At 40.8% G+C, this 27,031-nt stretch overlaps 1 pseudogene; it reads left to right on the forward strand.

Moving 5' to 3' along the window:
* The first annotated feature begins 3,326 nt into the window (after positions 1-3,326).
* LOC143623442 (E3 ubiquitin-protein ligase ATL4 pseudogene) lies at positions 3,327-4,784 on the forward strand (annotated as a pseudogene).
* Positions 4,785-27,031: the final 22,247 nt, after the last annotated feature.

Consider the following 27,031-nt stretch of genomic DNA (forward strand, 5'->3'; position numbering starts at 1 on the left):
TATGTTTCGCGGTTGTTTGGGCTAAAGGTTTTGCTTCTATCCACTTGGTGAAGTAGTCGATGGCTACCACTAGGAACTGAACATTTCCTGCTGCTGTAGGAAATGGGCCTGTCACATCGATGGCCCACTTCTGAAATGGCCATGAAGAAGTGACTGGAACCAGTTCATTCTTCGGGCGGTGCGTGTTGGGTGCGTAAAGCTGGCAAGACCTGCATTTTCTGATGTATGCCAGTGCATCCGTATGCATCCCTGGCCAAAAGTATCCCGCGTTGTTTAGCTTGGCTACAACAGCGCGGGGACCTGCGTGTACTCCACAGATGCCTTCGTGTACTTCCCTTAGAAGGTAGTCAGCATCTTGGTTGTCCACGCATCTTAAGAGTGGGCCAAGAAAGTTACGTCTGTAAAGGATGTCGTTGACGAGTTGATAATTCGGTGCTTTACAGCGTAGTTTTCTTGCCTGTGTTTTTGACTCTGGTAGTGTTCCTGCTGCAAGGTAATTTATTATTGGTGTCATCCACGTTTCTGTACCGGTTTGGATGACACAAATTTCCTTGTGCGGGACTGATGGTGCTTCGAGGAGTTCAATGCGGATGTCCTTTCCCAAGTGGGTGAAGGCTAGTGATGCAAGCTTGCTTAACGCATCCGCAGATTTGTTTTCGCTGCGCTTGACGTGTATGACTTTACAATCATGCGAATGTGTGTAAAAGTCAAACCCTAATTGTAATTAGATGTATATTTGAAGGGGATTAAAAAGTCAAACCCTTAATTAAAAAGTTCAATAGCTTTAAATCTTTAATTCAACTAATATTAATTCGTAGGTGAAAGTGTGCACGAAACAGAAAATAACGAACTATAATCAAACCCAATAAAAACCGACATCTAATTTTATGTTTTCTTCTTAAACCGACTTTTCTACCTGGTTTCAGTTTAACCCCCCCCCCCCCCCCCAAAAAAAAAACAAACTAAACTGATTACTTTGTAAAAACCGAAAAAACCAAAACCAAGTGGTTTTCAAAAACGAATGCTTAAGTGTTTGTTTCAGTTGGGTCCATAATCAACCCATGCACACCATAAGAAATAGTGTGTATTTATTTTAAAATAATTACAACAATAAATACATTTAATGTAAAAATTGGCCAACACCTCATGGTCGTGTTACCCTCCGAATTTCCTGCATTTACTTCTTTGTTTTCCTGGCATTCAATTTGGGTTTCCTACTATCTCTGTCACTCACTTTAAGTTTTCATTTAATTAACTTGTATTGTACAATTATACGCCCTGCTTGCGGTGCACGCATATAATGTATATATGTGTGAACCCTCGGGTGGGCAAAAGCGAAATTGCACTAATTTTGACGTTATTTTACTAATATCCTGAAAATAATGTTAAAAGTGGCGGAAGGTTAATCAGGCATCATGTGGTGGCGTTGATAGCCGAAAGACAAGGGTACATGCACCAATCGGTCGGTGTCCCGATGGTTGAGTGTTATGTGTCTTATGTCCAATGCTTGATGCAAAACTACTATCGAGCCGGGGGTCTCACTGGAAGCAGCCTCTCTATTCCTATGGGGTAGAGGTAAGGTTGTCTACATCTTACCCTTCTCAGACCCTACCATAGCTTTGCTATTGGTGGGATATACTGAGTACGATGATGATGTATTGTATAATTATTTAGATATGTAGTAATTTACACAAGTGTTCTAGAAAACCTTTTCATTAAGTTGATTTTTTGTTTATAGTGACAACCTATTATAGTGAACTTATAAGACTTTTACAATATCGTGCTAATCAATGAGATCAAGTCAAATATAGCTTATGTTGGTCATGCAGGCATATAGCCTCTAAATGAGTTTAAGGCAGAAAACTAGATGAAACTAGATTTAAATCTTAGATCTTCATTAGATAGTTGGAGCTATCAAAAGGTATGTTAATCTTTTTGAAGTTCGAAATGAAAAATTCATAATGATTAAAACCTTGTCAAGCTAGATTCACTTTCACCTTGGGTAGATGTGGAACCTTTCAAGAGTTGTGGTTAGTCGATCAATCTATTTAACTAAACCAAAAACATAATTGTGTTTTTTATGCATTAGTTGTGGATGAGAGTAAAATTCATCGTCAAACATGTTTTATAGTCCAAAGATGAGTGACCTTCAAGTGAGGACCCTAAACTCTAACTCACGCTCTCAATGTATGTGCACGTGGCAATGGAGGCAATGTGATGATTTGATCATCTCTAAAGAGCTGCCTTTATGTATGTTTTTGAAACTTGGCTCAACTCAACAACTAAGCTGCTTGGTTGATACTAATGTGTCCACGACTCGGATACGAAGTTGAAGTTTAGGCTTGATTGTCTACTCCAAAAGTACCGATTTCTTTTGGTTGTTGTATACTTGGAGGTAGACACTTTCTTAGAAGAAACACGAAATTTGTATAAAGGAATCATGTCTAACACATGACTCGTCTCCTCTTCTTCTACCCGTTATTTGCAATACTTTAGTTAAATTTGTAATGTCATCGTAACTTTCTTTCTTAATTGTAATTTATTTTCAAAACCGTGAACGTGATCCCTAAAACCGTCATAAAGTCATCTGTCTCATTTAACATATTTAGTAAGATAACATTATTAATACTTCTAGCATTCCCCATCTTTTAACGATAATCACGGATTCAGCCTCTGACATGTCATTAGTAACTTAAATTAACATAATCGTTTAACGTACATGACCATCTATCACAACTTACATACATAATTAATACCTATTCTTCTATTCCATCATCACTAATCTCATCTTCAACCATCATAAATGATTTAAAACAACCATCACCCGTCAATACCACCTAATACCACCATTTGCCTCCCAAATCCACCATATATATACAATTCCTTAATTCCATCCCACCAAAACCTTTAAACCTAACACACATTACATATACCAAATACCCTAACATAGACGTGCACAAAATAACCGGTTCCGGAACCGAACCGGTGGAACCGACCCGGAACCAGTTCTAACCCATACCCGGAACCGGTTCCTGACCGGGTATAGGATTTCTCCTCGGAGTCGGTTCCGGAACCGGAACCGACCCGGAACCGGTGGAAAAAACCCGGAGGAACCGGTCGAAAACCCGAAAAAAACCGGAGGAACCGGTCAAAACCCGACCCGGAACTGGTCAAAACCCGGTCAAATACCCGACTATACCCGGAACCGGTTCCGAAACCGAACCGGGTTTGACTTTTGTTGACCATACCCGGAACCGGTTCCTACCCGGTTCCGGGTTTTTTAAATACCCGATTTGTGCACCTCTACCCTAACATAAACGCCCAACCAAACCAAATAACCAAAATCAAAACTCACGTGCACATCACGTGACACACCCTACAACACCAAAAAACCACAAAGCATTTATATCATCACACATTCACCATTGCACCCTTCTTAACTTCCTTCCGCCATAATAATATTATTACACACACACATACACGTCACCACCACCACCGTCGTCTTCACAATATTAATGGCTCTATACAACCCTCCACCACCACTCCTCACCACCGCTACGACCACTACCACCGACACCAATGCCGCATCCGCTAGCAACATTTTATATACACCACCTCATTCAAATAATAATAATTATTCGTCCACCTCAACTTCCTCATCCATAATAATTGTAATAATCGTAATCTCATCCGCTATCATTGTCTCCGCATCAATCTACCTCCTCCTCCGCTTCTTCTCTCGCGCTGTCCACTCATTTCCGCCCCAAAACGACGCCGTTTCTAATCGTTTCACCGAAACTCGCCAAAATAATCACGATCACGTCATCAATTTCGGTACGGATAATAAAGTTGACATTGACACGTGTTCACTCCCGCTGTTTAAGTTTTCATCACTTTTGGATACCAACGCCGGTGGAGACTGTGTCGTTTGCTTATCCAAATTCGAACCGGTGGATCAGCTCCGGCTGTTGCCGATGTGTTGCCACGCGTTTCACGCGCAATGTATTGACGCGTGGCTCAAGACGAATCTGACGTGTCCGCTTTGCAGGTCGACGGTTATTCCAACGGAAGATGACGTACGGAATAAAACGCTCGCCGGAGCAACCGGCGGCGGAGGACACGGCGGTGTAGGGAGGAATAATAGTTTTAGAATCGAGATCGGAAGTTTAAGCCGGCGACGGACGCCGTCGGATTCCGGACGGAGATCGTACTCAATCGGTTCGTACGAGTACGTGCTTGACGACGGATACGAAGTACCGGTGGATTCAGCTCACCGGAGTCACCGGAGAGAAGTTTCCGATAAGGATTCCGTTACGCCGGAGGTTCAAGTATCGAGCTTAGCGGCGGAGATAGGCGGCGGCGGAGGAGGAGGAAGCGGACGGTTGAACTGGCTACGTGATTACGTGGACAGAGTATCGGTATCGATATCGTCACGGTCGCAGTCGTTTCGGAGCTCCGGGAGGTTTTTCGCCGGAAGTAGTCGCCGGAGTGAGGAGTATGATGGGAGAGTGGGAGAAGAGATAAGTGAGCTTTTCCGGTGGTTATCAGGGGTATAATTGTAAATTTGGGTAAAGGTAGAGTGTGGTTTAATGGTCTTATTATATTTTTTTTTTTTACTTTTTTAAACTTTTTACGGAAGGAAGCTGAGGCTCTTATCTTTTTCTATTTCCACTCCGTGTATTGTTTACGGCAGAGTGGATAGTAAAAGTGAGATTTGATTTGGTTGGTTGGTTACTAGGTTGCATTTATTTTTGGGAATTTTTATATGGAAAAAATGATATTTAATAAATTGGGTGAAAATTAATTGTAGGTAATTAGTCATAGCCTGGTATTACCTGGTTGTTGGGGTTTGGGTTTCCATTTACGAAGGTTTTCGAGTCTATCTGAAACTTCTATTAATTAGGAACGGTTGAAATCTGGTTATGGATAAACTCGAAAAAACCGAGAACAGTTGAAATTATGTTACATGTAGACTTGGTAAAGAGGTTGTTAGAAAAAGGATAAAGAAATGTAGATGAAAAATGGAAAATCAATTTGGTGGAAATTCTTGTTCAACTTGCTAAATGTAAAATTGGTTACCTAATTTAACGGGTCATACTAATGACTAATCTCTTTTGACTTTTTTAAATTATGTATTCTATAAAAATTTCATTTTATTTTCAATATTTGTCTGAATATTTCTTTTATTAAAGTATTTGCTAGAAAAACCTTAAATATGAAGTTATTTGGATGGCATTTAAAATTTTCATTTGAAGATTTTCCTATTAAAATATATTCTAGAAAAATCTTAAGTTTCAATTTACTTCGTTGGCGTTCTAATCTTTTGATTGGATTTCTTTTCTATTTATAAAATATATAAATACTTTTGTGATCGAAGCACGCAAACATATAACAATGCTACTATGTGATATTGGAGAGATTAATTGTGCTAGATTTTTCTTAATATGTATATGTCTTAAGAAAATATACTTAATTAGTCTAATTATATATTTATGCATGTTTGGTTTATAAATTTTGAAGATTTTTTTCAATTAAATATTATATTGACTTGATATTATTTTTAACTTTTAATTGATCTAGTTACTTTTTAGATATTTTATTTAACATACATACATATACACATATCATATAACTTGACACATGAATATACGTCGCATGGCAAACTTGCACATTAACATCTAAGCAACATCATGTCGTGTCGTTATTATTTTTCTTTCCATCAATTGTTGACGTAATTTCATTCGTTAAATGTTTGCATTTACATTGCACCGCCAGTCTATTTTTTATTACATTAAAGGGTTGTTATTTTATAATTTAACTTATATCTAATAGATTTCAATCAAACATGTGAACTTCAACCACATTACTTAACTTTTGGCTAATAAAGTGTTTCATGAACATCCTTTTATACGTGCATGAATAACATAAAGAGAAAAAAGAAAATACGTGTATGAATAACAAAAAAATAAAAATACAAAACAGCCTGAATTTCTGTATGACTAAAAAGCAAAGTTATGTAACTTTTTCTAAAACTTAACAACTTAACGTACAGCATTGGAAAATTCCGATTTCCAACAACATCAAACGACGTCTATATTTTCCACCACCATTTGACATTTTCCACTTACAGCATTAAAAATATCCAATTTCCATCAACATGACAACATCAAATAATATCTATGCATAGTTTTCCATTTACAATCCCATATACACCTTTAAAATTACAATGTTAGAAATTACTGTACTTATCTTCTGTATACGTGTATACTATGTTAGTTACCCGTGTGCAAAATTACTGTACTTATCTTCTGTATACGTGTATACTATGTTGGTTACCCGTGTAGCACACGGGTTAAAATAAATAATTTTTTTTAAATAATAACATAATGTAAAATACAAAAAAAATGTATCACATATATAAAGATAATATTATACAGTAAAAAAGTTACACATTACGCAATTTGGAAATAAAAAGATGCTATAAATTCATAAATCATAAATTATTTCTTTGTTATTTTCTATATCAAAATTTAGTTGAAAATGACTACTTTTTTAAACCAACTCGTGGACCAAAAGTCATTCTAATCTTAAACTGTTTTGACATGAACAATGTTTGATACTTTAATCGGTTAAAGAAACTCACCCGTTTCGTATTGGTTACTTATAAAAATCTAATATTCATAATTAATGCAATATATTTTATATTAACAAATTAACATATTTATGATGGTATTAATTATTTAAAATTAAGATGAAATTATTAAAAATTGAAAATGAAATATTAAAAAGAGAAATGTATTTAATATGAGAGAGATGAGGGAAAATTTTGTAAGAATTAATATGATGATGACATGTGACATAAGAAAACCTTTATTTATTAATTAGTATTAATATATATTTTTTACCGACAACTTACGTGTTCTCTAACTCTACTTCTGAATTAACTTTTAAATTACACTCTTTTTTTATAACAACATGACTTGAACTCATATCTTTTGAAAAAAAGTTTTATCAAATTCTTTAATACCACTAACTATGAACCCATTGGTTTTATATATATGTAAATAATGCATGAAATATAAAGTATATACTAATGAAATCTAATTAAAATTTTCGTACTAGAAATTTTAAAAGGTGTACCTTCTACTAGACCAAAATTAGAACATGGGTGTGATTTCTTTAACCTCTAAGAAAAATGTTAAATCACCGCCACGCCATTGTCATACATAATCATATATAAAATGTGGTTCCACTTTTCACTTAAGGGGAAACAAAACCTCATTTTTATTTTTCTTTAATAAAAATATTACTATTATGTTTTAACCATATATAAAATACTAAGTATAAATGCATAATAATTATGTAAAAAAACATACTTAAAAGACAACTTTTTTCATTCACCAAATGTCATGGATTAAGATTTAAGGCTATAAAGTTTTTTAAGAACAATGTTGATACTGTTGGAAATTTAGTAAAAAATGTGCTTTTAATTGACGAACATTCAAACCATATATTAAACCTATGGAAAACACACAACTTATGGAAAAATCGATTAGTCATATCACTAAAAAAAGAAGTAAATAAGGTTTTCATTCAACCTATGGAGGCAAATGACACTTATGGTTTGCAAATGAAAAAATATGAAAAAATTGAACCTTTCTTGTTATAAAAATGGACTATGAAAAGGGATCGGAGAACCTTTCTCGACCTTTGACGGATTTTGGAGTGGTCGGGAGAACGTTTATTGACCCTTTGTATAGTGTGGAACGGGAAAATCTTTATGCGACAACACTAAACTACAAGTCACGGGGAATTTTTGAAAAAAAAAAAGATTCAACTAATACTAACTAATATAAGCCAAGAACACTACAAAGACATGAACAAGTGGAGTACAACAGCATTATAATAATTATCATGTATTGTATTAGGTGTACTTGACACAACATTGCTTTAATTTTAAAATTAACATGTACGAATCACTAGAAAGTTAGAATTCTAGCATACCCTATAAGTTAGATGCATATGCTCGCTCTTTGGACGTGTGATACTATATACACTAGACTCGAACACGAGTACGATATTTAGTAAACAAGATACTAAAGACATAGGTGAAGATGTTTTCTAGTTGTTGACTTGTTGTGATTCAAACAATATGTTACAACTAGACCCATTTTTGGATTTGATTTTATAGGTTAAGATAAAAGCTAACTACTTGAAGAAACACTAAATGACCCCGGCAGATTACGGATAATCTTAGGGTTAAGTAGATGTTTCCCATGAGGGTTAGGTCAGGCAAAGATGGTTATTCTTCTCAACCTGCAAAACAGACACCGTAAGCTCGTCACTGAGAAGGGGGGGGGGGGTTCCTCCTTGTGACCACCCTCCGGCGTGAGACTCAGACTAGATTGCTCTGAATATAAGTGTATATTGAGAGAAATAGCTAGAGAGAAGATAAGATGATGATACCGTTCCAAGGTGTTGGAGTATTTATAGCCGAATGTAGGTTTCCAAGCAGGTACGGCCAGCTGTATATAATATTCCTTTTCCACCAATCACGGGCTACGTTCGTGCCACGATGGGAGTTAGTGGGTAGGCAGCGGCTGATAGTGACATTTTGTACTAGAGCGTGCTCCTCCTCGTACTATTGTCGGTGAGCTGTCACCCTGTGATTGGTTCATGGGCTGCTTTTGTCAGATCTTGTCTATTTGTCCATACCTTGGTAGGTATAGTACAAAAGATCTTCTAGAAGCGTACGGACTGGCTCTTTTGGGCGGGAATATTCCCGCCCTGCTCATTCCTTCAGGTGACATTGCTGAAGTATAAGAGTTAGTGCCTTATGCGTGTAGCCTTACTGTTAGTGCGGGTAGCCTTCCTTCTTGGCTTGTACCTACAGCTGCGGGAACAGGCAGGGTACTGTACCAAGGGAGGCTTTCCTGCGGGAACAGCTGGCTTACTGCGTGTAAGGTCTTCATCTTTGAGCATGGTGGGTCCTGCGGATCAAGTTGGTCTTTGCGCAGACGTACCTCTTCAAGGTGTGTCTTGCGGGTCCAACTGGTCTTTGCGGGGACCTACCTCTTCAAGTCCCCACAGTCCATTGTTCTTCTCATGAATTGTTAATAAGTGAGAGGAACTTTTGGACTTTAAGCAAGGGGTTTTGAAAAGGGGTTTTCGTTTTTTAAGGTTCTCCGTGGGGATTCTTCCCGCTGTTTTCCTAATGTCACTTGCAGAAAATTCCCGATTTTTTCTGCCTGATCTTTGGATATGATGCGGGTAGGTGTGTAACCTCTTCGCAAGTCGGGAGCGTTGAGTTTCACTTGTATAGATTCTTCACGAGGTATTGGTAGTTTTAGACATAGTGATCAGTTATGTTAAACAGCCAATTCCACCTTGAAGCTTCAAACAATCTAGTTCTCAACGTTCCCGCCATACGGTGGTGTTATTTCCCTTTCCGCAAGCATGATCCATAAGATCCATCTTGGGTTCAATTCCTTGCAGGTGTTGAGTATGTGAAGGGTTTCACCTTGACACTGTACCCGCACTTGTCTTACGGTTTTTTGTTTTCCAAGGTTTCTTCTTGGCTTTAATTCCTTGCAAGTGCTAAGTATGTGAAGGGTTTCGCCTTGACACTGTACCCGCACTTGTTTTATGGTTTCTTGTTTTCCAAGGTAAGGGGGTATATTCCCTCTTATTTTTGAATCTTTTAGAATCTTTCTGAAATTCGAAGAGTTGGTGAACGGATAAGGACAATCCAAACGGCTGAAGGGACGTTGGCGTCTTCTGACGGTTTCAGGACGTGCAGGAAGTTATGACGACGTGACAGCATGTGGTCAATCAGGACGCTTTTTCAGGCGCGTGGGCGTGAGTTTCATGTCATGCGCCATTCTGACACCTGTTGCCAGCTTGCTTTATCCACATGTGTCGCCGTTTCATTGCACCTGCGCTCTCTCTCTCCTCCGCATTAAATTCATCGCATTCATTACGATGAGTATATAAGGGGGGAGAGGGTGCATCTCATCCCATACCTTCACTTCACTCTTCTTTTCCTCTTAAGCGATTTCCGGTGAATACTCATCTTTTCCAGCGAGCATTCTTCTGAAACCGCTTAATTTAACTTTTTCAAAAAATGTCTTATACTCATGATCCCGAGATTAATGTCGAGGAGTCTGACGTTTACCTCGAGAACCCGACGTCTACGTCCGATAAGGACGACAAGAGTACTGCTGGCGAGTGCCAGTGTACTCTTTCTGTCGATGTGTACCATTACATCGTCAAGAAGTTCATGCTGGAGCCGTATGAGCCAGAGTTTCCGGAGCCCAACCAGACGGTGTACAATGCCCCTAAGGGCAAGATAGGGGTTTACGCCTCGTTCTTCATATATGGGAATCTAAGATTCCCATTAACGAAGTTCGTATACCGTGTTTTGGAGAAACACGGTGTGCATTTGACGGAGGTGCACCCAATGGCGATTGCTAAAGTTCGCCATTTCGAATGGGTGTACCGTATTTTGGGCATCGAGCCCCGCGTCGATCGTCTGATGACCTTCTACACCTGGACTGCGCTACCGAGCGTAGTCTTCGTTCTTGGAAGCGGGAGTTTTTCTACATCTCCGCTCGCGTCATCCCCATCGCGATGACGTTCAAGAATGGGAGGGCACTCCCTAACCTTCACGCCTCCAATTACCAGGAGACAGAATGGTTCACCAAGATCTCCCAGATCCAGACTCCGGTTAATCGCTTCGCGGAGTCTGGGATGGTGATGCTTGGGATGAGCCGCGTGTGGAAGGATGCCGGGTCTGGGACGCCGCAAATACCCATCGTCCTTGAATACGGTTTAAGCTCTATTCCTTACGGTATGCTCCGTCTTTTGTGTTGGTTTAGGGTTTTTCTTCTAACATTGTTATCTTTTTTTTATTTCAGAGGGGAACGACTTACAGTCGCTCTTGCATCAGCGGGAGACTGGTGGTCCCGCACGGTTGGGTACTCATGATCTCGATGAGAACGAGTTGCCCATTTTGGAGCTAACGGCGGATAAATTCGTAGAGGTCTATCCGCCAGGCCACGAGATTTTGAGCGCCACCCGGCCATGTAAGGAGTTCTTAATCCTCGTCCTCTTCATGCTCAAACTTCTGCTGGAATTCCTCTGATTTTGTCATCTTCTGATGAGGGATCCGCAGATGGGCCTTTCTTTGTGAGGAAGAAGAAGGCTGCTGGCGTGAAGGGCAAGGCGAAGGTTGCTTCCGTCGTCGACCTGGGGAATCAGTCTGATTCCGAGACTGAAAGTGAGGAGGCGGCGGGGAACCTTGGTGGTGGTGACGAGACCATTGTCTCAGAGGTTGAGACAATTGTCACTTCCGAGCCACCAAGCGTTGCGCAGGTGACTGGCGTGAAGAGGCCAGTCCCATCGGGTCTATCTCCGCCTGTCAGGTCTTTTAGGATCAAGAAAGCCAGTAAGTATATTTTTTGTTCACCTTTTCCGCATTTCCTTCCGCCTTTGTTTTTAATATATTGTTTTTCTTCATGCAGGAGTGGACTTATCCGCTTTCGAGGGCGGTGCGGGAGGCAGCGGTTCAGGACCCACGACGATAGGTTTGGTCAACCTATCTGAGGCGATGACCTAGGCGGCTGCGCCTGTTTCTGGTGCTGGTTCAGTTGCTCATACTGTTGAAGCAACTGTTCCAGTTATGACGTCATCTCCGCCGGCCGTCAGTGTCATTTTTACTACATTCTTCACCGGACCGGCGGTGACATTTTCCGCGAGCTCATCTGCGGCTGCTACCACGGTTATGAGTTCACCTTAAATGAGTTCATCTCCGATGGTGTCTACCTCAATGGCTTCTGCATTGTCGCACTCGGCGTCAGCGACTACCTCTGTTGGGGCCAGTTCTCCAGGTATGTTTAGAGTTGGAACCTCTAGACTTACCTCTGTTGATGAGGGAGTCCCACCTTTGCCTCCTTCCCATCTCCTTGACCTCTTGGATGGATATCCTTTAGGTTCAGGTGATGGGTTTAGCGGCTATCGGCCTGTTATCGACCATACAGGTGCGTGGGGTTATTTTGGCCTATTATCCATTCTTATCATTTTTTCCTAACTGTTTTTTGTTTTTGCAGTTTCGGATTCCAATGAGGTGTATGCTCCAAGGTGGAATATCCGCCGGGGAACAACTCTAAGGACGGCTGCGGACTGCGTCGACTGGGCGCGCCATGCCGCTCCAAGCGGTGCTTTGGGGGAGGCAATGGCTAGCTACCAGGAGGGTAGGTTGTCCAATGAGCTTCGAATCCTTCTCGCCTGGATGCAGCCGCGTGTCGAGTTACTTTGTCGTGAAAACGACAAGTTAAAGACTACGCGTAGCCTGGAGGTGGCTCAGGCGCGATCGCTGCGGGAGGAAAACAAGAGGCTTGCCGCCATCGCTGCGGAGAAGGAGAAGGCCTTCAAAGACCTTGAGGCCGAGATCCAAGCCAGGCATGAGGCCCGTTCCAAGGCTACCCAAGCTGTTAACGAACAGCTTAGGTTGGTTAAGGAAACTGCGCGTAATGCCACCGAAAGGGCCACCAAAGCCGAAGCCGTTGCTGAGCCTCTGCGCGTTGAGAATGAAGAGCTTAAAGCCAAACTGGAGAAGCTTCAGCAGGCTCATGAGGCTTTGGCTTTAGAAGATGCCAAGAAGCTACAGGAGCTTTTGGATCAGAGGGGTATGCTTGATCGCACTGAGCGCAAGCTTAAAGGCGTTGAAGAGGCTGCTGCCAAGGACGTGTTGCTTGCCAACCTTAACAAGAATGAAGCCGAACGCGCCCACGATCAAGCTCAAGCTACCCTTCAAGAATCTCTATCTAATAAGGATTGGCTTCTACGAGAAGCGTTGCCGCAGGTATGCATAGCTCCATAATTTCTTTGCTTTGCGCTTTTCTTTATACTTAGAAAAGTTTTTTATATATATTTTTTATTGTAGATTGTGCATCGGATATTCGCGAACACATCCTATGATGATTCCATGAGCGCAGCCCTCAACGCTTCTCATGAGGATGGGGAGAAGGCTGGTTTCTTGCTTGGTCTAGGATTTGCAGAGAAAGGCATCCCGCCTTCCAATTTTCCTTTACACGATGTTGATACTGAAGCTGCCTATGACCAAGCTGTAAACCAGTATGCTGCCTTCCCGCATCCGGTTGTGGAGAAGGTGAATGAAGTTGCTGCTGCTGATGACGGGCTAGCTGTTCTCAAAGCTTTCCTCGAACCGCCGCAGCCGACTAATGGTGCGGGTTCAAGTGGGTTTGGAGGAAGTGGTCCCGAAGCTTGAATCTTGAGATTCCTCCCAACCGTTAGGATAGATTTGTATTTTTTGTAGGCGGGTAGATAGCTAGCCATTTTGTAATGTTTGAACAACTTTTATTGTTAATAAAAATATTTTGTTAACGCCTTGCCTTGTAAACATTATATGATTTGTTCATGCATATTTTAGTTTAACTTAGCAATTTTCTAAGTGTTTTGAATGACTTAACCTTTCGGCGCGTGTCAAATAATAGGTTAATGTTCTGTTTCCTCCATCATGATTGTGCGGGTAGGACTGTCACTTTCACTTAGTAGGATGACCAAACTTCATCTATATCTGACCTGCGTGAAGGTTTTCCTCATCTTCCCTTAGAAATATTTGTTGTTTTTGTGTTTATGCGGGTTGTGCCGCTTTCCACACGCAACGACTTACTTCCTCCCTCACTTATTTATGCGGTGAATACCGGCATATCAGTGTGGTCAGTTCATAAGTATAAAGGTAAGGCTATCAACACAATGTGATAAGGAGAATCATTTCCATTAGCAGTGGCTCTAGGCCTTTTCTTTACAAATTTGGAATTGATCTACATGTAACATCTGCGTAATTGAGCTCCATTCCATTTTCTTGGGATGGGGGTGCCATCGAGCCTTTCGAGCCGGTATGCGCCCTTTCCCAAAATTTCTTTAATAATGTATGGCCCTTCCCAGACCGGGGCCAACTTTCCTGGGCGCTCTTGGTTTGAAGCCTCGTTGTTACGCAGTATGTAGTCTCCGACATTGAAGTTGCAGAGTTTTACCCGCGTGTTGTAGTACTTTTGCATTTGTCGCTTGCAGTTCTCTTCACGCGCTGCGGCTAAGTCTCTGCATTCTTCGGTTAGCATAAGGTCTAACCGTCTTTCCGCATCATTGTCTTCTGGTTGAGTTATGACTCTTGGTGAGGGTAAACCAATCTCGACTGGAACCATGGCTTCAGTGCCATAGGTGAGGCTGAACGGAGTTTCGCCCGTGCTTGCTTTTTTCAGCATTCTGTTTGCCCAAAGGACATGTGGAACTTCGTCCACCCAGCCGGATCTATGCTCCAAGAGTCTTTTCTTTATGCCGTCGACGATGCTCTTGTTTGCTCTTTCCACCTCACCATTACCCTGCGGGTGCGCCACTGAGGTAAAGGTGTGGGTGATTTGAAGCTCTTTCAGCCACTTTTGTAGCTTCTGGTCAGCAAAGTTGGTGCCGTTATCGCTCACCAAATTCTGTGGAAGTCCAAAACGACAAATAATAAATTCCCAAATAAATTTTTTGATATGTTTTGCGGTTGTTTGGGCTAAGGGTTTTGCTTCTATCCACTTGGTGAAGTAGTCGATGGCTACCACTAGGAACTGAACGTTCCCTGCTGCTGTGGGAAATGGGCCTGTCACATCGATGGCCCACTTCTGGAATGGCCATGAAGAAGTGACTGGAACAAGTTCGTTCTTCGGGCGATGCGTGTTGGGTGCGTAAAGCTGACAGGACCTACATTTTCTGATGTAGGCCAGCGCATCCGTGTGCATTCCTGGCCAAAAGTATCCCGCGTTGTTTAGCTTAGCTACAACTGCGCGTGGACCTGCGTGTACTCCACAGATGCCTTCGTGTACTTCCCTTAGGAGGTAGTCGGCATCTTGGTCGTCAACGCATCTGAGGAGTGGGCCAAGAAAGTTACGCCTGTAAAGTATGTCATCGACAAGTTGATAGTTCAGTGACTTACAGCGTATCTTTCTTGCCTGTGTCTTCGACTCTGGTAGTATACCCGCTGCAAGGTAATTTATGATTGGTGTCATCCATGTTTCCGTGCCGGTTTGGATGACAAAAATTTCCTTGTGCGGGACTGATGGTGCTCCAAGAAGTTCAACGCGGATGTCCTTTCCCAAGTGGGTGAAGGCTAACGATGCAAGCTTGCTTAACGCATCCGCAGATTTGTTTTCGCTTCGCTTGATGTGCACAACTTTGCAATCGTTAAAATCGCGCATAAGGGTTTTGGCTTGCGCAAGGTACAGGGCCATTATGTCATTCACGGCCGTGTACGTCCCGTTTATCTGGTTGGCTACTAGCATGGAGTCCACGTGGGCTTCCAAGTTTTTCACTCCCATCTTACGCGCAATTCTTAATCCGGCCAAGAATGCTTCCTACTCCGCTTCATTGTTCGTACTTGGGAAATCAAACCGAATAGCGTAAGTGTATTCTTGTCCTGCCGGGTTAATTAATTTCAACCCTGCTCCTGAACCTTCGTTGTTGGCTGCTCCATCAGTATAGAGTCGCCAGACATCGTTAATGTCTTGTGCTGGAGAGTGTTGAGCCTCTTCCTGGGACTCTTTTTCCCGCGATGCGGGGACTTCCGCAATAAAGTCGGCCAAGACCTGGCCTTTTATGGCTGGTCTTGGCTTGTACTTTATCGCTTATTCCCCCAACTCAATTGCCCATTTGGCTAGGCGTCCCGACAACTCGGGTTTGCCTAGAACGTTTGCAAGTTTGAAGTTGGTGAGAATGGTGATTGGGTGACCTTGGAAATATCATCTTAGCCTGCGTGAAGCCTGTACAAGTGCTAAGACTAATTTTTCCAGGGTAGAGTACCGGGTTTCCACGTCCGTTAAGACGGGGCTTACATAGTAGATGGGCATCTGGATGCCTTTTCGTTCCACTAGTAAGACTGCCCCGGTTGCTCTGTCTGTGGCGGAGAGGTAGAGAATTAATTCCTCCCCCACTTCTGGTGCTGTGAGCGTTGGAAGTTCGATCAAGCGTGACCGAATCTCTTGAAAAGCTGCTTCCGCTTTTGGTGTCCAGCGGAAGTGCGTTTTCTTCAAGCAATTTCTCAATGTTGACACGAATGGGAACGACTTATCCGCATGGTTTGCCAGAAAGCGGTTAAGTGCGACTAGTCGTCCATTCAGTGTCTGAGCCTGTTTGATGGTAGTAGGTGATTCCATCTTCATAATGACTTCGACATTTTCAGGGTTCGCTCTGAAGCCATCTTTGGTAACGATGACTCCTAAGAACTTCCATTCTTCCATCCCAAAGGAACACTTGCTCGGGTTGAGCTTCATGTTTATTTTTCTGAGTGTGTTCAAAGTTTCTTCGATGTCTGTCAACATCGCCTCTGGCTCAAGGCTTTTGATGACCAAGTCATCCATGTAAATTTCTAAGTTCCTCCCAATTTGGGCATGGAACTCTTTGTCCATCAGGCGTTGGTACGTGGACCCAGCATTCTTAAGTCCGAATGGCATCATTTGGTAACAAAATGTGCCATCGGGCGTCCGAAATGCGGTTTTGTCCTGATCGTCAACGACCATGTGGATTTGATGGTATCCCTTATACGCATCAAGGAAGCATTTAAGGCGAAACGGTGCTAACGAATCTACCTTAAGGTCAATTTCGGGTAACGGGTAACAATCCTTGGGGCATGCTTTGTTTAGGTCTTTAAAATCTATGCACATGCGCCATTGTTTGTTGAATTTCGGTACCATGACGGGATTTGCAACCCATGTTTGATATTTACTAACGCGTACGATGCCTGCATCAAGGAGTTCCTTGACTTGGGTTCTACACGCGTTAGCCTGTTCCGCACCCATTACGCGACGCTTTTGTATGACCGGCGTAAAAGCCGGGTCACACTTGAGCTTATGCTCCGCCTTACTTCGGGGTACACCAGTCATGTCAGCTGGTGTCCACGCGAAGATATCAGCATTTTTTTGCAATAAGCGTTTGAGTAAGGTGCGCGTGGGATTAGTGATCGTTGGGCCAATGGTGACGGCCTGGTCAGGGTACTTGCCATTGAAGGCCCATTCTTCCGGCTCGGTAATGGTTGGTTTAGCCATCTTTGGTTTGGGTTTAGATGAGACAGATGTGATGCATACCTGGGGAATACCCGTGATCATCGCGACACCCTCATCTATTGGCCATCCCATCATCCCATGGACCGAAGACACCACTGCATTAAATCTTGCCATCCCATCTCTCCCGAAGAGAATGTTGTATGTGTGGTGTGGCTTCCTCATTACAACGAAGTCCACGTCTTCTGTGCGGGAGTACTTCCCGTCTGTGAGAGTGACGGGGAAGGATAGGATACCCAAGGGGGTGTTTGTGCTGCCATCGAACCCTTCCATCGAGGCGTAAACTGTTTCTAGGCGTTCTTTGTCTTCGTCGTCTAGCTTGTCGAAGAACTGCCTGTACATGACCGTTGACGAAGCGCCGTTATCCGCAAGAGTGCGGGATGTGATGTAATGCCCCAACTAAGTTTTGATGATTATGGGGCCTTCTTTGTTGGGCCCTCCTGGCACACGCGGGAAGCGCACTTCAGCTTCCTTCCACGCACTTGGCTCTGTTGTACGTCGTTTTCTTCCTCTGACGTTGCCATGAACCATGTGAATGCTGATGTCGACTGGCTTTCGTCCATTGCCCTTGTACCGATTGTCATTCCTCCCTCCGTTCTTGACTGACGCCACGAGGTGCGTGAGTTTTCCATCTTTGACGAATGTTTCGACGATATCCTTCAAAGATGTGCATTCCTCCGTGGTGTGGCCTTTGGTCCCGTGGAAGTCACAGGATTTGCTCTAATCAGCGTTATGACGCTGTCGGATTATTGGAGCCTTTGGCCATGGGAGTTTCTCGGTGGCAAATATCTCGGTGACGCTTTTGGTGAGTGGCGTCCATCTGGGATTCCGGTTTGACGAGTGCGTGTTGTCCCTTCCGCCTAAGAGAGGTCGAGAGCTGGATGAGGTGTCAAAGTTTATCCTTGACTGCCAAATACCAAGCTTCCTCTTCTTATTTTGTCGGGCGGTACGGACGTTATTTTCTCTTGTTCTCTGCGTGTAGAGGTTTGTGCTCTGGGGAAGATTTCTACCCAGTTGCTTCTCCGTCTCGGCGAAGCGTTTAGCTGTCGTCATGATGGCATCCCACGTGGATGGCATGCCATCTTTACCCGTCAACGTGCGGATGAGTTCAGGGTACTCAGCGCCCTGGATGAAAGCGGCGCGAACAAGGTCTTCGCTAATGGTGCCCAGACTTAGCTTCTTTGAGTTGAAGCGATTGATGAAGTCTAGCAAAGATTCATCTTCCTCTCGGACGCAGTTGAGGATCGTCCACTGCTCTTCAGTATATTTTCTTTGTTGACTGAAGTGTTGGCTGAACTTGTGCTGGAAGTCTGCCCAATCATAGATGTGGTGGACCTGTAGACGATCAAACCACGCTCTGGCTGCCCCGACGAGCGTCATTTGGAACATGTAACACCACGTGGGTTCCGTCCAATTACTGACGGTTGCCCTCGCTATAAATCTATTCAGGTGATCGTCCGGGTCAGATATGCCATCATAAGTGCCTATGTTGGACATCTGTTTGGCACTCTTTGGAGCGATTGCTTCCGCAATATCCCTTGCGAATTTGGACGTTCCCGCATTCGCAATAGTTGGTCTGAAAGTTTTGGAAAAGTCACGTGGGTTTCCCCCCGTGTTCTTTGGTTTGAAGGTTTCCTCGAAATTTCTCTTCGAGTGGACGTCTTCTTTACGATTCCCTTTCGCCTTATGACGAGGGTTTGCGTCACTGTCAAATTCTTCCCAATCTTCATCATCCACATACTCGCAATCGTTGCTCATGTTGAGCTGTTGTCGAGTGCTTCCGAATTTGTCATTGGCCTGCTGGAGTGAACGTAAACGTTCGTCCAACTCAGCTTGAAATTCTTTTTGACGTGCTTCCGCCCAAGCTTTAACTTGTTCAAGTGTTTGTTAGGGAAGTCTCGTCTGTTGCTTCTCCACCTGGGTATCAATGAATCCCAGGGGAGGATTGTTTACTGCACTTGCCCCCGCTTGGGTAACCGGGGTAGTGTTCGTAAAGATCGTGTATTCACCGGTGTTCCCCTCAGTAGCTGGGGTTGTGGTTACCGGAGTTTCTTGGTCACTCGGTGGCCTTGGCATCGGAGTAACCTTAACCATCTTTCCAGAAGTTTGAAAAAACTGAGAAAAAGAATTAGTTCTAGCTTAATGCACGGATAGCGCCAATGAAGAAACACTAAATGACCCCGGCAGATTACGGATAATCTTAGGGTTAAGTAGATGTTTCCCACGAGGGTTAGGTCCGGCAAAGATGGTTATTCTTCTCAACCTGCAAAACAGACACCGTAAGCTCGTCACTGAGAAGGGGGGGGGGGGTTCCTCCTTGTGACCACCCTCCGGCGTGAGAATCAGACTAGATTGCTCTGAATATAAGTGTATATTGAGAGAAATAGCTAGAGAGAAGATAAGATGATGATACCGTTCCAAGGTGTTGGAGTATTTATAGCCGAATGTAGGTTTCCAAGCAGGTACGGCCAGCTGTATATAATATTCCTTTTCCACCAATCACGGGCTACGTTCGTGCCACGATGGGAGTTGGTGGGTAGGCAGCGGCTGATAGTGACATTTTGTACTAGAGCGTGCTCCTCCTCGTACTATTGTCGGTGAGCTGTCACCCTGTGATTGGTTCATGGGCTGCTTTTGTCAGATCTTGTCTATTTGTCCATACCTTGGTAGGTATAGTACAAAAGATCTTCTAGAAGCGTACGGACTGGCTCTTTTGGGCGGGAATATTCCCGCACTACTCATTCCTTCAGGTGACATTGCTGAAGTATAAGAGTTAGTGCCTTATGCGTGTAGCCTTACTGTTAGTGCGGGTAGCCTTTCTTCTTGGCTTGTACCCACAGCTGCGGGAACAAGCAGGGTACTGTACCAAGGGAGGCTTTCCTGCGGGAACAGCTAGCTTACTGCGTGTAAGGTCTTCATCTTTGAGCATGGTGGGTCATGCGGATCAAGTTGGTCTTTACGCAGACGTACCTCTTCAAGGTGTGTCTTGCGGGTCCAACTGGTCTTTGCGAGGACCTACTTCTTCACTACCTTAGAAAATATTGGATAATATTCTTGGTGTTGGCACTATATTACATTTTGATAATCAGGTAAAAATAGCATGCAAAAGTAAAGGACACATTAGAGAACTAATCTACGTTAGAGATGATTTAATAGGTAAGACCCATATTTAATTTTATATATGTTCACTTTGTATATTTCCAATCTACTATTAAGTTCTTAACTCATGTGAGAATTGAGTTACATTAGCACTCTTTTCCCGATAATTAAAAGGAAAGAAAAGAAGAAGAAATAAGAAGGGAAAACAGAAGATACAATTTAACTTCATTTTCTCGAGTTCGAAAGAAATTAAAAGAAATTAAAGAATTTTAAAGTAAAAATGGAAGAGAAAATTAATCAAAGTTTTCGTTAATTTTCTTTTCATTTTCTTCCATTAACAAAATTAGTAACACAAAAGCATTCTAGTTTCCTTTTATTTCTCTCATTAAGAAAAATCCCGAGAACACCATGTAAGATAAGGTAAATAAACTAAACATCCATTATTTTCTACTACAACTCATTTTACCCAAAAATATACTAATATATGTTTCTAAAATCATAAGAAATTGAGCAAGTACAGACTAACTTAACAAACAACAAATTATTAACTTGTATAAGCAAAAATAAACAATCTTTTAAATTTTACAAATTCTATTACCAAGAAAAAAAAGAAAATTTCTATTGGGCTATGTGTAGTGGGCGCTGATTTGGACGATTTTTGGGCGCGAAGGGGCGCGAACACCGCCCCTCCGGGCGATAAGTGGGCGATTTGGGGCGGAGGTGAGGTGATATTATCGCCTGGAAGAAGAAGAAATATTATTATTATTATATTATATGTATGTCTGTGTATATATATATATGTATATGTATATATGTTGTGTGTGTGTATATATGTATATGTATATATGTTGTGTATGTGATATATATATGTATATGTATATGTATATGTATATGTATATGTATATGTGTTGTGTGTGTGTATATATATGTATATGCAAAGTGAATCCTAGAAACAACCCGAACCAACCGAACAACCAATTCCCTCCTTTCGGTCAACACTATGGTTTGCAAAACCAACCGAATGTGAACTTACAATGGAACCCGATGAACCTAAACCAACCGAGCTATCTGTTTCAATTTCCCGACCCGAACCTAAACATGTACGCCAACCGAGCTATATGTTTTTTATATTTTTAGTTATATAATTTTTTAGTTATGTTTTTTTTTGTCTTTCTTTTTAATATAATGCATTTTTATTTTATTATTTTTATAAATTAGTTTTTATTTAATTAGTTTAATTATAAAAAGAAAATAATAAAAAAAGATACCGTGGGCCCAACTTATAGCCCCTACACCATTACACCCTAAAAACAAATTTTCACTTCATGCTGACTGGGCGACATATGTCATAATTCGCTCCCAATTGTAACCCCTCCACTAGATATGACCTTATGGCCAATAAACTAAAGTGAATGTGAATTCATGATATTCTTGTGGGCATAAAATAATAATGATACTTGGGTTCCTGGAAGAGTGGATCTTTTGTCTTGCTGGATGTCTTTATCATCTTCCAATGTGCTTAAGTCATGCAACTAATATTTGATTAATTATTTTTATTTAATTAAAATTCATTTTATGAATACTAGATGAAGTTTTTGGTTAAATTCATTTTAAAATTCATTAAAATTCTTTTCTTAAATTCACAATTTAGCCACCATCGATCACTTTCTTTCTGATCTTGAACCCATCGGAACACCCTTCCTCCCCTTGATCTTTGACTGGATGATGAATTCTTAACTAATTTTCAACGTATTTTCATAGATAGCTCTCATGTGTTAGTATCTTAAGATAGTAATCCGGTCGTTTATATAAATTGCACCTATTAAAAATCCAATCTTAAGTATTTGGTTTTAGCACTCGGTGAAAGAATGTTAGAACCATTACCTTTTATTTTAACAAAAAATGTTACTTTTATTCTACTTATGCTAGTAATTCTGAGTTACTCATTTGCCAATTTTGAACCTGAACCTCCCCCTTTCAAAGCATTGTGGTAAGTTACGACCGATGATGATTCTTATGTATAAACTATGGGAACCTACAAGAATTTTGGTTGACACGCCACAATACGTAATTTGTAGTTCTTTGAAATTAATATCTAATGTTTAGCTGACTGTTTCACTTCCTTTCTCTAGCATTTCACAAGGATGTTGTCACTTTGATGCCATCAAAATTGTCATTTGATATATTATTCCGATTCTCACCATGTTGATACTGGGAGATTGATCCAAGTAAACTAACACTATTTGTGAACGTCATTCTTTATATAGAGTCGAGTTTACTCGGACCGTTTTATGTAATATTGCCTAGCTAAAAAAAGTGGGTGGCTTTTGAAGTATTTATTATTATATACATAGAAATAGTATGAAAACACTTGAATTGTTATTTGAAAAATAGATATCAGCTTTTTAGACAAACTAAAATAGTAAGGTGAAAACTAATCTTATTGATAAAGTAATTTTATAAGAGACACGCATATCTTATATATATTATTATCTGTATTTTTATTTACAAAATAGCTAACTAAGTCGATATTTATGTAATGGCTTTTGTATTTTCTTTGTATATATACCTTTTCTCATATTTGTATATAATTTTTCTAACAAACGATCACCTTTAGAAAAGATTAGATTATAGTTTGGAAATATTATTAAACACAAAAGTATTATTTAGGACTGGGTAAAGGAAAGAATAAAACATGAATGATCCAACAAAGTAATATAAAGAAGGACTGTGTTAAAGTTTATTGCTTGATTTACAAGCATTATCCATAAAATTGCATATGTACTTTTTGTGAATAAAAGAGTGGTTTATTGGTGGTCAACAAAAGTCAAAGGCTAAAAAAGTGAAAATCTGGTCAATTTGATTCTCTATTTTAGTATTTTTGGCTTTTCTTTTTTTTGACATTTTAGTGAGGTTAACTTTGTCTTTTCATCAATATCCCAAATAAGACATGCTATACTTATTTGTCACTTGATTCTATTTGCATCATCACACTTTTGGTATACACAATTTATAGCTTTTTGTATTTCTTCATAAACTTTTTACTCGGTTTATTACATAACAATTAGCTCAAAATCTGCAAGTAAAGCCTTTGTAGCTTATATATTGTTGTAGAATGTAGATCCATTTTAGTAAGATGATTTCATATTATATGAATAATGTTTAGAATTTTAATTCAAATTTGAAAATTTTGTCAATTTATCAAAATGTAAAACTTACATGAAAAACTTGATTTACAAGGATGTTCATTTTACAAACTTTTATTAGTTACATTTTTAACATAATAATACGTACACATTTATTTTAAATATTTGCATTATACATAAGTGAACAATCTAATTGTTGTACTAATTAAAATACTCATATTTATTTTCAAATTTTAGTTTTCTAAGATAATATATATAGACAATGTTTTTTTCTCAACAATTACATTACTCCTATCCAAATATAATTATTCTGACAAAAATAATATTTTACTTGAAAGCAATTTCCAAACTCATAAAAGATCACTAACGACACTTAGCAATTTGTGACGTGTTAAAATTATTCCGCTAAAATTAGAAATGATTAAGAACAAGTCTAAGAATTTGACACTTGAGAACACGTTGCTTCTTCGCTGAGTCACATGGTTATTTCTTAGTGTCGTCACTTGTTTCTTCTTTTGAATCGTTATTTTACTGCTATTCTTAATATACTTTGTTATTTGCATGTCAATAATCATAAGTGATATCAATATATGTGTGCCACTCTATAGGTATTTTGAGGAGTATAAATGTTAAACTTGGATGTTTCAAGAAGAACAAACTGTTAAGTACAATCCTTATTCTAAAGAAGAAAGAAAAATATTTTGCCGGTTCATTATCGTTGTTTAATGCATGCCATAAATGATTAAACTCATCATCACGTGTCGTGTAGGACCTACATAGATTAACCATGGTGGGTTCAAACTTCAAACTGTGTTCAATTCCAAAGATGCATACAAGTCACTAAAACAACCACTTATGATCAAATCACTCAAGTTACATTTATTTCACTAACAACCGAAAAAATATTGAGTTAGCAAAATTTGTTACAAACCTTATGACTGGTATTGGAATTGAAGTGTGATAGAATCAACCTCATCTTGTATTGATGATTCAATAGACTTATATAAACAATTACATAACAATCACTCCATGATTATAGGAGTGTTGACTAAGTACAATAGGAAACAAATAAATACAATAAATGAGTATATTATTCTCTAATACCCCCTTCAATCGAAACGGTGGCGGTCCAAGACGCAACATTGTACGAAAAGCTTCAAACGATGCTCGTGGAAGACTTTTAGTGAAGATGTCAGCCACCTGAAGATTGGTGGGAACAAAACGAGTGTAAAGCTTGCCCGAAGTTACGAGTTCTCGTATGAAATGGTAATCCAAGTCAATATGCTTTGCACACTTGTGAGACACGGGGTTCTGAGTCATGTAACTCTTGTAGCAAATGAGTAATCCAAACTATTTCAGCAGCTGTGTTTGCCATTGCTCTATATTCAGATTCGCAACTAGAGCGTGAGACCGTTGGTTGTTTCTTTGCACTCCAGGATACTAGATTACCACCCAAAAAAATAGAGTAACCATATGTGGACCTCCGGGTTTCAATGCATCGAGCCCAGTCAGCATCTGAATAGCCAACTAAAGAAGATTTAAGAGGCTGACTGAATGTGAGCCCGAATGAAAGTGTACCTTTAACGTAACGAAGAATGCGCTTAACTGACTGTAAATGATCTATAGTAGGAGCGTGCAGAAATTGACACACCTGATTAACAACATAAGATAGATCTGGTCGAGTGATTGTAAGGTACTGAAGAGCACCAACAATCGATCGATATAACATGGGATCTGAGAATGGTTCCCCGGTGGTGAGAAAGGTTTCATGCGGGGCAAGAGGTGTGCTAATCGGCTTGGAGTCAAAAAGTTCGGCTCGCTTGAGAATATCTGTTGCATATTTTGATTGGGTAAGAAAGAGACCCGTGTCCGTATAGGCAACTTCAAGGCCTAAAAAATAGTTGAGATCCCCAAGATATTTAATGGAAAATTCATCATTGAGCTTAGAAATGAAGGAACCAATAGTCGTCTCATCGTTACCCGTAAGAATAAGATCATCCACGTAGACAAGCAAATACATGGTACAAGCGGATCGATGAAACACAAACAAAGAAGTGTCTGCTCGACTGCATGTGAAACCATAGGACAAAAGAAACGAGCTCAATCGTTGGAACCATGCTCGGGGGGCCTGTTTTAGACCGTATAAGGCTTTAGAAAGTTTGCACACGTCATTTGGAAAGTCAGGATTAATGAAGCCTGGTGGTTGTTCCATGAAGACTGTCTCGTGCAGGTTACCATTAAGGAAGGCATTTTTAACATCAAGTTGGTGCAACTTCCATTGGTTTAAGACAGCTATGGATAGGACAATAAGAACTGTCGATGCTTTAACCACGGGACTAAAAGTGTGCGAGTAATCAAGACCCGGTATTTGAGTATAACCTTACACCACTAGACGCGCCTTGTATCGCTCAATAGACCCATCAGAGTGATACTTAATTCTGTAAACCCATTTTGACCCAACAATATTTGTAGATGGTGGACGAGGTACTAGCGTCCAAGTGCGATTAAGATGTAAGGCCTCAATTTCTTCATTCATAGCAGCTAGCCATTTGGCATCCTTTGACGCGGATTTGAAACCACGTGGTTCGGTAGCGGAAAATAAAGCCATATGGAGAGAGTGACTCGTAAGAGTGGCGAAATCGGCTATATGCTTCGGTTTACAAATTCCCGATTTAGAACGAGTTGTCATAGAATGAGCAGAAGTAGTATTAGTGGTGGATATGGTGTTTGTATTTTGGGTGGCGGAAGCTAAAGGAGATGATTGGGTAGTTGGTGGGGTTGGATCGGCTGTGGTGGGAGAAATGGTATGGGCCGATGGTGAAATATTGGGTTGGCTAGTTTCTGGATCAGGTGTAGTAATGGGTTGGATAGGATCTGGATTGGTTTGTGGAGTATGATGGGAGGGAGAGTGAGCACATAATGGGCATGGTTCTGATGGCTGGTGGGTGAGGGTGAAATGGTTGATGTGGGTTGAGTTTGTGAGGCTTGGCTAGGCAGATTCGTGACATAGGAGCTGATTGGGCAAGTGGACTCTTCCAAAAATGATGTTATTTCAAGCTCAGATAAACTGTTAACATTCATAGCTCCTTTAAACGGAAATGCCTGTTCATTAAACCGTGCATGCCGAGTAATATAAACCCGAGAAGTGGACGGATCAAGGCACCGATACCCTTTATATTGCGTGCTATACCCAATGAAGACACAAGATATACTTCTTGGTGCAAGCTTATGCTTCGAGTAGTCACGTAGGTATGGAAAAACTTGGCAACCAAAAGCACGAAAGTTTGCATATTGAGGGTCATGATTAAACATTAGTTGAAACAGTGACTTGTTGTCTAATAGTGCAGTAGGTAATCGATTAATAATAAATGTTGCTGAAGTAAAGGCGTCCACCCAATAAGAAGCCGGTATGTGAGCATTAAATAACATAGCAAGCCCTGTTTCAACAATATGCCTATGTTTACGTTCTGTCCGACCATTTTGTTGAGGCGTATATGGGCACGAAAACCGGTGAAAAGTACCATTTTCCTCAAATACTTTGCGAACGGTATGGTTAACAAATTCAGTTCCACCATCGCTTTGAAAGACTTTAATCTTCCTTCCACATTGTGTCTGAACAAGATTTAAAAATGCGGGTAAAACCGTATAAAATCCTGTTTTGGTTTTAAG

This window comes from Bidens hawaiensis, unplaced genomic scaffold (genome assembly GCF_021521415.1).
Source record: "Bidens hawaiensis isolate Kalapana, Puna unplaced genomic scaffold, B.hawaiensis_p1.1 tig00003469_1, whole genome shotgun sequence".
Taxonomy (NCBI): domain Eukaryota; kingdom Viridiplantae; phylum Streptophyta; class Magnoliopsida; order Asterales; family Asteraceae; genus Bidens; species Bidens hawaiensis.